Consider the following 12,936-nt stretch of genomic DNA (forward strand, 5'->3'; position numbering starts at 1 on the left):
TGGCTGGATGATTGCACTGAAGGAGTTGTGGTCAAGAGCTCAATGTTCAAGTGTAGACCAGTGATGAGTGGTGTTCCTCGGGGGTCAGTATTGGGACCAGAATTGTTTAACGTCTTTGTTGGTGGCATGGACAGTGGGATCAAGTGCGCCCTCAGCACTGTCCTCTCCAAGGTTCATGGTGTGGTCAGCACGCTGGAGTGAAGGGATGCCATCCAGAGGGACCTGGACAGGCTTGAGAGGTGGGGCTGTGCAAACCTCATGAAGTTCAGCAAGGCCAAGTGCCAGATCCTGCACCTGGGCTGAGGCAATCCCAAACACAAATACAGGCTGGGTGGGGAATAAGAAGGGACACTTTGAGGTGTTGGTGGACAAGAAGCTCCCCATGAGCCAGCAATGTGTGCTCACAGCCCAGAAAGCCAACCAAATCCTGGGCTGCATCAAAAGCAGAATGGCCAGCAGGTCGAGGGAGATGATTTTGCCCCTCTACTCCACTCTGGTGACACCTCACCTGGAGTGCTGTGTCCAGCTCTGGAGCACTGCATCCAGCTCTGGAGCCCCAGAACAAGAAAGACATGGACCTGTTGGAGTGAGCCCAGAGGAGGGCCACAAAGATGATTAGAGGGCTGGAACACCTCCTGTCTCCTGTGGAGAGAAGTTGGGGTTGTTCAGCCTAGAGAAGAGAAGGCTCTGAGAAGACCTTAGAGCAACCTTCCAGTACCTAAAGGGTGCTTACAAGAAATCTGGAGAGGGACTTTTTACATGGGACATATAGTGACAGGATGGAGTAATGGCTTTAAACTGAAAGATGGCAGGTTTAGATTAGATATAATAAAGAAATTCTTTACTGAACTTGCCCTCATGAAAGATTATGCAAAAGTAATTGGAATAAAAGTATGTCAGGTTTCATGGCTACTGTCATCATAGATAAGATACGAGTAATTTTCCTATAAACATCAGTCTTGTGGAGACAATATTTTGATGGATGGAACTAGGTTTGTAAATAAAAAAATCTTGATTGCTGTTTTCAGTAGCTTCCTTCATGGCTGGCCAGGTCATGAAATTCTTTTCTGTGTGGCCAGTTTCCCCATGTGCCTGAGATACTGCTGGCTAGGCATCTTTGTGTTACAGTTAAGATGTTAAATGAAGTGCTAATTGTTATCATCTTTTGATGTCATTAGTGTGGAATATACAGCCAACTCCTTATTGTTCTGTGTAAAGGGCAGTTTGGGACTGTGCAAATAAGATAAAAAAAAGCATGGAGAATACATTAGAGGAAGAGCTGTGGAAGGAGAGCAGAGACAGTCAGTGCAGAGTGGCTTCCTGTCACACCAGTTTCTGAATGGATTATAGGGCTAAGTGTAGTTTGGACCTGAGTGGATCCTGTGCATCCAAATGCATGAAAGTAAATAAACCTTCTGAAAACAAGAAGGTATGTACAGAGATGCAGAGACAACAGCAGTTGTTTCCTTCCCAGCCCACCCACTCCCTGGGGGTTCTGACACCTATTCCAGTTACCTTTGGGACACAAATGTTAGTATTTTGTCACTCAAAAGGTGTCACAGCTATCAAAGTAGAATGTTCAGTCCGTTTTTTCCTCTCCAAAATACTGTAGAGCCAGCAACAGTTTACACTTCCCCATTGTGTCCTTGAAAGGGATATCTTTTGAAGAGTGAAGGAAGGCATTAATGTGAAATTATTTCTTGCTTGTGCTCCACTGGAATTGAAAGAAAAATTCAGTTCTGACTTAAGTGAGAAGAAATTTAGTCAGTGAATCCTTGTCTTTTCCACAAAGAGTACCAGCTCTGATACTTAGGACTGTACTTTCTGTGGTGTGGACTGATGCCAACTAAGAACAGGACTGTGACAATCAAGTGATTTTGCATACACCACAAAAAGTCTTTAGATAATCGTAATCTGGATCAAATTAGAACCAAAAATCCATTGGAAAAAAGATTACATGGGACATCAGCAATCCCCTGAGCCAGACGCACTCCCAAATAGTTTAATAAAAAATCTACCTATCACAAAAGAAACAGAAGTTAAACAATGCTATGGGCCACATATGAAAATGCATACATCTGGGTTCATCCTCCCCTTTCTGTGCCAGAAATTAACTGATCAAATACTCTCTTGCCACAGCTGTGCCTACATCAACCAATGGTGCTGTGGAACAAAGATATGGTGGCACAAGAAGTTTTTTAACAGAATTGGAATGGGAGCTGTACAAAAAAATAAGGGTGAACCAGTGATTCCTAAATGGAAAAAGTCAAAATTAGTAGGGGGAAGAAAACATTTTTGTACTTCCAAAAGAGCAGTATAAACAAAGGAGAAAAATAGAAAAGTTCAAATCACAATAAATGGAGCAGACAGGGATTTCACATGCTTTTGTTAATTTTGTGCAAGTTTCTGAAATAGAAAAATCTCCAAAAAAGTGATTTCCTAAGTTTTATTCCACTTGTAAAGAGACAGATTTTGGTATATTGAATACACATGAAATAGTGAAAGAATTATGCCAATGATCCTGTGTTTGGTTCCATCATGAGTTACACTGTTAAAAAAAGAGCTATTTCCCAAGTTCCCAACTTGCAGTCAAGACATGGCTAATACGTGTATTCCAGCCCAAGAACCAGAAAACACACAGGTTTCAGAGCTGTGACATCAACATTCATGTGACACTTTGTTTCCTGGAACATGGTTCTGCATTAACTGTTCTCACTCTGTAGTCTTCTAGATTTGGGGCATCTATCTGAAACCAATACACTGTTTATTTTAGCAACAGGAGACCCTTGGTTAGATAAATTGGGCTTTTAAACAAGTAGGACTCTATATGTGCCATTCTTACCTAGAAGCTTAACTTAGACAAGTGTTACTTTGTTATTCATTGCCATTATGTTCTACATTATCATCTGATTTCTTAGAAAAAAACAAATCCACACCCACAAGAAACACCTCCTTCCAGTCTCTGTTCCTTGCTCAAAGCCCTTTAAACAATGCCAAGATTCTTCTGTCTTTTGTGGTTTTAAAAGTTATGTAGCTTGTCTGCAATGGAAATAAAGTCATCAAAGAAACATTTTTATACTGTTCCTTTGCTCCTCTGGATTTGAATAGAGGTGCCTTACTCTGAGAAAGCTTTTTCATTTCTCGTCCTTGTTTTTCCAGGAACATGTGGCACCACCTTTACAGACAAATACTCCAATCTAAAATTTAACCACTCAACACATAAAATCGTTACATGTAACTCAGTGTCTATGGTCTCTACAGGCCCATCTCAGCAAGTGACAGCCCACCCAATGTGGGCCACAAATATTCCTAGTCTGCATTCAGCTCCAGAAAGTGTCTAGGGTAAGAACAGCACAGGAGCAGAGTTACTCCCTTAAAAAATGAAAGCAGGGACCACAACATGAGGACAAAAGGCCAAGTTTTCCTTTCCTGTTCAAAGCACAGTTTGATTGATGTGCTGTGGCATGGTTTAGTTTCACACAACAAAATTCTCTAGCTCCAAATATCATCTACCATACAGAAACTATTGTATGGCAGACAGTGCTTGCATGACATGCCCAGCAATCCTGACGAGTCCCTACATGCACCTGGTACATTTGCCAGTACTCCCCTCCTTGATTATAGATGTGTTACTGTAAGTCTGAGCTGAAGATTCACAGTAGTCCAAAGCCATTGAAACAAGGAGTGTTCTTCATAGATTAAGAGTTTAGGCCAGACCCTTTGTTAGCTTCTATTTTTCCTAGATGTGACCAGTGATCATCAGACCTCCAGGAAAGCAGAAAGTGGCCAACTGCTGCTGTTGACACAGCTGTGATTTTGCTCAAGGAATTAATTCTCCCAGAAAATAAAAGACCAACTTCCCTGTGGGTGTTAAACAGTGGTTGTGAAGTGGGAAAGCCTCCTTCAAATAGAGGATCAGACTCACTCTCCACAAGGTATTACATTTGTGCCTTCCTTGGTTAGCGTCACGGTACTTGCTCTGGACAGCTCTTGGCTCAGCGTGCTCCTCTTGGAGGAGAGGGCTGCACAGAGAGGAGAAGGGGCCTTGCTCAGGTTGGGGACAGCACCCTGCAGGGTGACATCTAAAAATTTGCAGCAGTAGGATTTAACCTAGGGATATCTTTGCTGCTTATTCAATTTACCTAGTACAATACAGAGCTCGTTCTGACAGAAGAAGATTGGCCCAGGTTATATATAAAGATCACTTTGCAATTGGTTGCTGTGGCAATTTTTAGATTTTTTCTCACAGATTTCTGAACATCTCATTTTAGTCTGTTTTAATTCACACTGAGGTGATGACATGGTAAGTGTTACGAGATGTTGGCAAGTTTTCATTTCTGTGCCTGAAATTAGAGTCTAGAAGGAGTGAAGGGTGTCTCAGATTTGTTGTGACTTGTATCATCATACGGCAGTCACATGAATCAAATCATCTCTACTTATGAAAAGAGAGTTCATGAACACAATTAAAAACCAAAAATAAAATAAAAAGAGATCCAGAGATGATGTATTTCTTGACCTCTTTATGATCTGGTGAATTAATTGTGAGCCTGAAATCTTATTCATTGTTTCCAATTACATTACCTGGTCTAGTAAAATATTCTTCCTATAAAAATGCCATTGCTTTTGTTTATTTTGGTATTGGAAGAATCTACCAATTTAGGATTGCTATGTTTTGCAAAGGCTCCGTAATTTCTATTTGGTATTTGATGGTATTGCAAATATAGTAGATTTTCTTTGTAATCATAACCTTGGGAACATTTTAAGTCCCCAGAGTCAGGGAGTCTCTGACTACAAAATCCCCAGACAAGCTAAAATCCATCTCAGATTGGGGGCCCAGGTTTGAAAGGTGAGGCACAGTCAGACATGTGAGGCTTCTAGAAAGTAATCAAATCATCTGTTCATGTTTTTTTAACAAACTTCTTATTGGCATAAACTTTTAAAAATATCTATACTTAAACCAGCCTGTTTTAACTTTACTGTTTTGTTTGAAATAATCTAATTAGGAAATTACAAGTCTCAGTTTTCTACTGCATTGAAACTTCTGAACTTCATGATTAACAAAACTGGCAATAGATAACAGTATAAGCAACCTTAAGTATATTTTGGTTAAATAAGTTCAGGATACATTTTCCTGAAACAAATTTGGCCATGTTCAATACGGCATTACATGTAAATGTCTGGAAAAATTGCAGTGTTTTTCCAAGCAGGAGGCATGAGATTACTATAATCCATAGCCCCCACCACAGTATTAATTAGCGTGGCTCACTAACCAGGGACATAATATTTGTAAATGAAACTCTAGAAGGGCATCAGTAAGGAACAGGATGTTGAAGCCAAATGGAAAACATGAACCAATAAAAAGCCTGAACTAGCTAGAAGTGCAAGCTCAGCCTTTGAAGTTAGTTCAAGTACTGCATGCTTTAATTTTGGTGTAATCTTATGATGGAGGTACAAACAAGAACTCAGAAACAGATTTTGTAACATTTGGCCCAATTGTAGATGAATCAGTTTGTTGATGGTTACCAACAATTGCACAGCCAGAGAAGCTGTGGTCTTTGTTAAATTAGATTGAATAATTGGCTTCAGTGGGAGTTTCGGGTGCAGAGCAAATGAAGTGTCATGGCCCTTGACTCTCGTAAGATTCCTTAGCAGAGGCTGAGCTTTTGCCTTCAGAACAACCTGAATATGGATTCGGAGAAAATACGTCCCTCAAGGGTTCATCTATTCACTCCCCTGCCCCAGCATGGGTCTGAACATACTTACTCATTCCTGGCAGATGTGCATACCTTATCTGTTTTAGAGCCCCTCTGATGACAATAAGGATACCAAAAGCTCCCTGGGCAGTTTGTTTCCAATGCTTAACTATTGTCTCAGAATACAATCTTTGATTAGTACTACGTTACCTTGGCAAGCCAAACTAAGCCTATGTATTTCTGTGTTTTGATTTTGTTTTGCTTTGTTATTTTTTAATATCCTTTCATGTGGAACTGCAGTGACAAAGCAATGCTTTTCTGGTGTTTCACTCAAAAAAAAATTCACTGTTTTTGTCCTTTGGACAGTTTTCTGAAGACCTGCTATTGCCAGGTGCTGAGCATCTCTGGAGACGTGAATTAAGAGAATGAGTTTCAATACATTCAGCAAATTAAAGGATCAGGCAGCCAGGAGTTAAGATGATCTTTGAACTGGAAGGTCATAACTGGAAAATGAACATAATCATACACACTGTCCTTTTTTTAGATGGAGCATTCACTTCGTTAGCTTGAAAATAGTAAATAATTTATTGTAGTCTTTAGTGAATAGCCCCACACATGCTGTTAATTACTTTCTCATTTGGGAGAAAAAACACAGCAAAAGTTAATTTTTTTCCTGCATATGCTTACTAGAAGAAAAATAACTCCCCCAAAATGCATTTATTTCTCTTTTCAGCAGCCATGCAGACCTCTGGAAGGAGCCATATTCCTCAACAAAGCGAGTGTAATGGCTCTGTTTCTCACATGCAAGTGAGTACAAACCCAAACATTGCAATGAAACAAAGACTTTAATTTCAAAAAAATAATGCAGAGGAAAATAGCTGAAATATTGTATTAAGAAAACAATTATATACACAAAACTTAAGCCATATGTGATTATGACAGTAAAACAGTTTATCAAAGAAGGCAACTTTATGCATGTGTTGGATCGTGTGTGTGTATATATATATGCACATATATGTGCCTGTAAATGCAAATACAAAATGCCCATACAAAACTATAAGGGTGTAAATTATTCTAGAGATGTCATAGATTCAATTCCCAAAGTACCATTTTCAGGAATGAGTGGTATCCAAGCCAATCAGAGTTTACAAACCAGTGCCGATCTCTTGGGTCTTACAGCTGGCACGAAATCCATTGAGCTGCCTACCGGTGAAAACTACTAAGAATGCTTTAAACTTGTTGACTGCATTTACTGCTATAGTCACCATGGCCTATTGTAGTGAATAATTCCAAAGAAATATCTGTATTTACTGACTTAGTCAGATGGGGAATATTGCATAAACTATTGTGTGCCTGTGCATTCCTTGAGTGTGATGCTGTGGTCTTTTTCTTGCTTGCCTTGTCATTTGTTTCATTTAACTTTCTCATTAATGGCACAATTGCTTTCCTTTGTTCAAAAATCCTATTCTGAGAAGCAAGTATTACTTTCTTCTTTAACTTCTTGCCAACAAAAGATTTTCAAATGCATGTGGTACGGAGGAATCGTACAAGATTGTTTGAGAGCAAAAAGAAATATCTAAAATTAAAAGCACAAATCCACTTAATACATTCCCATTTTTCCTTTGACATGAAATGAAATCTTAACGTGAGAAATGCACACAGTTCATCAGCATACTCTGAGCAAATACATAATTAACATGTGGAATAAGCAAAGCTGTTGTCAACACTTTCACATATGTTACCACAAAACTAAAATATTTTAATTAGTAGAGAAATAGAGGAAAATCCAAGGAAATACAGCCTGTGCTTGATATAAAAATTAGCTTGACTCTATGAGTATTAAATATAAGAGAATCTCATCTCTTCCTTAACTACTCTTACCATACTAGGACACTTTAGTGGGTCCTGCATAACTCAAATCTGCTCCAGCGCTCTGATGAATAATTACTTGGCAGCGATTGCTGTGGCCATTGTGTAAATGCTTTACTAAATCATTGGTAGAAATCAAAATGTGTGAGTTCAATAGGAGGTAAGTAGAAAGTGTAGACTTTGGTGTTTTGTAATAATCCAATTTGCTGGACGTACAGAACCTTATTTGAAGGCTACTTTATAAGAGTCAAAAAGAAAACTATATAGCAATACCATGTGGCTTCTGATTTGGGAACTATAGTTTAGCCTATTAGACATGGACCTGTTCCAAAAGTGCACATTCAAACAATCATGCATGAAGGAGTTGGAAACACAGATGTGAATTATAACTCTCTGAAATCCTGGGAATGCTCCAAATTAGGTGGGTTTGAACTGTAAGTACAGATCCAGATCTAAAATTTTTGTTCAAACCTGTCTTTCCCTAACATTTTTACAGTAACTACTGAATGTATTAAAACCAACAATGTTCCATAAGCTTAAAAAAAAAAATCAGTTAACCCCATCTTAGCTGTATTCAGACATGATTCACAATGGCTTGCTAAAAAGACTTTTATTAAAAGGCAGTAACGAAAATCACCAGTTGAATGCAATGGCACAGTTTAAATAGGTCAAATTTAAGTCAGATTACTGCAGCTCCATTGGCCACATAAAGCTTCACAGTGATCACTTTGACCCAGTATTTAACATTAGAAACATAAATAATTTGAGGATTTTCTTTTCTGGGTTTGGGACAGAACTTTGAAACATCTGTTCTTTTTTCAGTCCTTTTTACAGACACATGCTAAAGTCAATGTTTTTGACTAGAGGAATGATGTGGTTGGGACTGGGGGCTGGCTATTTCACAAGCATAGAAGTAGTAGAGGATAGAAAATGTACCTGTAACACTGTATAGGGCTAAAGGCACAGAAGGAGCAATGAAGGAACACCTGCCATTTTTCAGTGCTCTCAACAGCAGGAAACTGAGGGTCCCAAATTGATGCAAATAACCAGTTCATTGATGCTTTCATCTGTAGATTTCATTACTCCAGGTTTCTCTAAGTCAAACATATTTGCAAAGTCAATCACAGTGATTTACATTCTCATGTAAATGATGTAGAAGGTGTGGCACAAATCAGTCGGGCCTTGGCCACCTCATACTGTATAGTAAGAGAAACTGGGTCTGCTCCATCAGGTCTACTACTGCATCTGCAAAACACTTCTCTCCATTGCTGATCTCAGTATCTGATTACTAAAAACTAGATTTTCATACCTTGGAGGAGACAAATGAACCCACAGTTCATGGTCTAAGACAGTTCCCCATTAACAGTACTTTAAGAAACAGCCATTAAAAGGGGATCATGAAGAGTACAGAGGCAATGGCAGAGCAGCATTGCACAGACACAAATGAAAAAGCATTTTGCCCCTTTAAATGGCCTGGTGATGGCTACTGCCACTCTTGTAAACTGATGTAAGTGTGCACCTTAGTAACATAATGCAGCACTATGCAGTTTCAGGAATTCATCTCATAGTCTGATATTTTGTCATGCAGCAGCAGAAGAGAAGTCAAAGCAAAATGTATAAAGCCCCTTCTGAAGGATGTAATCACGGCTTGTGTTGATATCAAAAGTATTTGAATGAGCAATTTCAGGACTGCACTCTCAAAAATTATAAACAGTTTTAATAAACATGTCAGGTCTGATGAGAGTAAAATGAAATACACAGTAATAGCATCTTAATGTAAATATTTATGAATTTAAATTATGTCTTAAAAAAATCCAAAATAGTCCTACTACTATTATAATCCATTAATAGGGAGTAAACATCAAAAGTAAGTCTGAATGAGTATGACTGGATTGTGTATTTTGACACCACTAAAACATAAATCTATCCAGAAGAGCTTTCTAGGCTTGCAAGTCTCTGAAAAAAAGAACTGGTTCTATTGTCTGTAACAGCAAACTTCACAGAGAACTGTTGTTCTGCTGTAGAGACCTCTGAATGTCCCGAAGTATAAGTACTTAAAAGAAACAAGGAATAAATTTTAATTGTCTGAAGGGAGAGGTGCTAGGGTTGTTGAGAAAAACTTTTCTAGCTCTTTAAAAATGCTGAGCTTACATAGGTGGTAAATCAGCAACCAGATAGAGAATAGATCTCAAGAACAAGACGAAAAGATAACAGCAGTTCAAGTGTTATGAAGTTATATAGAATCACCATTCAGAAGAATAATATTTAGTCAGTTCTCAGGCTCTCTGCTGGAACTGGTCCCTCAGGATGAAACTTAAACCACTATTCCATTTCAGGTGTATCACCAAATAGCAGTTCTGGGGTATCTGCCATTGCATTAGATTAGATCCAGTAACCCAGAAATTTAAGGGTCCTGTCTCTTAATATATTCCCTGTTCAATTGCCCAATATTTCTTTAAAATTGACACATAAAATGAAAATAATGATATGACATGTAGTTCTAGCTTTACTAATACATGTGGTCCTTCTCAGTTGCATACTGAAGACATGGCCTTTGGCACTAAGAAAGTGCATGTGTGTGTACTTATACACATATATATCCTTATATATTTCAGCTGTCACAGAGACAGAACTGCAAACTAGATTGAGAGTAAACTTCAGTTTGCAGCACTTTGAGTGAATAGGGCCAGTCTGAAAAATTCTATTCACTAATTAAGTACATAAAGTACTTCTTTTTAAGTTTCATAGGCATGTATGGTATTAATGATCATAACTGTCCGGGACAGTAATTTTTGCATGAGGTAAATTTGCTGGTAAATTTTTAACTATTTGGCAAGGCTGGAATATTCACAAGGAGTTTTATCATTTGTGACAAATACCTGGATAATATTTTTAATTTTTGAAGTGATCCAAGTGTTTATCATGTCAGAACTTTCAAGCATAAGCAATTTCTACATGTTATTTAACTGCCTCAAAGTTCCATGAAGGCAAGAATACAGCAAAACATAAACTGCCTGCTATGCTCCAGCATTTGGTTACATGCACTGTACTGACCACAGCAGTAGAAGGTGGCCTTCCATGTGCTTTTTAGGGTGACATACATCACTGCATTTATGGCATTTCATGATTCTTCTTTGCCTTTCACATTAATGAGTGGTAGGCCACACAGTACCACATGTGCTTTGCTCACTACAAGATGCTGCATTCCAATCTCCTCAGATGTATTGAACATTAGAGTTTACTCCATTTGTGAAATTTGGGAAAACATAAAAACCAAGGAAAGTATTTTGTGTTTTACTCCCTTGTAGCTTCCACCAAAAACATCTTTCTCAGGTAACCCAAACACAGAAGGAGTGCAGACAAGCATGAAGCAAACTCTGAACCATAGGGAAAGCAGGAAATGAATCAATGATCTCCCTTGCTCCTTCTGTGAGAATGTATGAGCAGGGCAACTACATCCATAAAAGAATGTGTATTTCTTCCCTGCCAGCCTGTCTGAAGCCACTCCTAATGGAAATCCCTTACAATTCTTGCTCACTCTTGTGTCGAGTGAAGAAGACTATTAGTTGTCCTTAGCTGCTTCTCCACACTGAGGATGGAACCACTCTTGGATGGTCCTTAGCAGCATGATCTGAGAGCTCCAACTGAAGAACCTGTACTTCTGACAAAGGAGACAGGGCTACATAGCTCATTCTCCTTGTCCAAGGGGTCGGGACGAGTAGCAGGAGACAGTCCTATCCCTAACTCAGGGCTAATCCTCGGGGACTCAGCTTGCTGGAGCTCACTGATCAGCCTTTCTTTTACATGCGTTACACACATGTAGACAAGAATGGAGCCAACAGCTTTGTGGCTGGGGACTGGTTTTTAAAGTGGTGTGAAAAATGTGGAGAGGTCTAGTATCATCCTGTCTCTTGCCTAGCAGTTAATTCTTCCCCCACCCCTTCTTAATTCCCCAATTAATCCTTGGTCCTTAGTCCCCACATCACTGTGCCCCAAGTCTTTTAAAAATTTTTTAGAAGTTGGGAGAGCTACACAAGAGCCATGAGCTCCTGCAACCTTCTGTTGAGTAATGCCTTGGGACGAATGATATTTTATAGAAGTTCTCAATCCCATCTGTGTCCTGATAGATTTTAAGCCTTTCTTGTGGATCAAAACTCAGAAATTAAACAGGAGGTGAACTTTGAAACAGGAATCAGACTGAACTGGGAGCAAACAACGAGAGCGTTTGTCTTTATAATAACTCACAGACCTCATGAGTTATCCTCAATGAACAGAAGTTGTGTGAATTGCATAGTGAGAGCAGTGTGCCAAAACACACTGCTTCAGGGCTGTCAGTTCAAGGCAGTGTTTTACTTATTCATTAGATCAGGCACTGAAGAACTGTGTTTGATTATAAGATCTTTAAAATGGAGACTATCTACTAGTTTGTGCCATGCATACTTCAGTGGAATATTACTGTGATTTGAGCCTCAAGGTGTATTATTAAATTATTAACACAGGAGCCAGTGTCACAATCAGGTTGATACAGAACACATTGGAAGATGTTTATTTTCTACCCTTGATCCCATGGTTCTTAAAAATATTCCAAGTCGTCATCTTTGCTCTAGAATTGTAAGAACAAACCTTGCATGCACATTACATTTGTGTCTCCTGGCCACCTCCATTGAATGTCTCTGCATTGCCTTCCTCAGAGAGATTTTAATGTGCCTGAAAAGGTAACAAAATGTCATTGCTGTGTTCAGCCAGATGAAATAATCAGAACAGTTCTTCAATAAATGCATAAACTCAAATTGGGGAAATTAATTTATTGCAAATTAGAATAAATCATTACTGATTTGGGTAGTGGGGGAGAGAGGGAAAGAAAGTAAGAACATTGACACACTGAGAGAAAACACTTTTCATCTGCGTTTCCCAGGTTTAAGTTCACTCCAAGCACCTCTTCTCCCCTCCTTGTTACCACCACAGGTCACACTCTGTCCCTTTGGTGAGGCACTGGGAAGCCCCTTCTTCCTTCTCACTATTTTCCTCTGCTGCAGCATCAGTCCTCCACAGGCCACAGGGAGTATCTGCTCCACCATAGAGCATCTCCTCCTCCTCAACTTCCTCATTAACCTCTTCCTCTTATATGTCCTCCTCTGCCCTTGGTGCTCCCTGTTGTTTATCACTCTTTGTATTCCTTCCTCCACTCTCTGGCTTTCTTTGCTCTTTCTGAAATGGGTTTCCCCAAGGTGCCACCATCTTGGCTGAGGGATCAGCCATGTATTGTGATGGGTCCATTGGAGGCAACTGGGACTGGCTGTGCCCAGCACATGGCACCCCTGGCCTCTCTCACAAGCCTCCTGCTGCCAGCCTCGCCATTTATCCCAAATAGACA

At 39.4% G+C, this 12,936-nt stretch overlaps 1 protein-coding gene across 1 annotated transcript in view; it reads right to left on the reverse strand.

Moving 5' to 3' along the window:
- Positions 1 to 12,120: 12,120 nt before the first annotated feature.
- RGS22 (regulator of G protein signaling 22) overlaps positions 12,121 to 12,936 on the reverse strand; it is a 60,896-nt gene continuing 60,080 nt past the window's right edge. The window contains exon 28 of the mRNA XM_069006028.1: positions 12,121 to 12,269. The gene's annotated coding sequence lies outside the window, so the exon portion shown is untranslated. The remainder of the gene's footprint in view (positions 12,270 to 12,936) is intronic.

Source organism: Aphelocoma coerulescens, chromosome 2 (genome assembly GCF_041296385.1).
Source record: "Aphelocoma coerulescens isolate FSJ_1873_10779 chromosome 2, UR_Acoe_1.0, whole genome shotgun sequence".
Taxonomy (NCBI): Eukaryota; Metazoa; Chordata; class Aves; order Passeriformes; family Corvidae; genus Aphelocoma; species Aphelocoma coerulescens.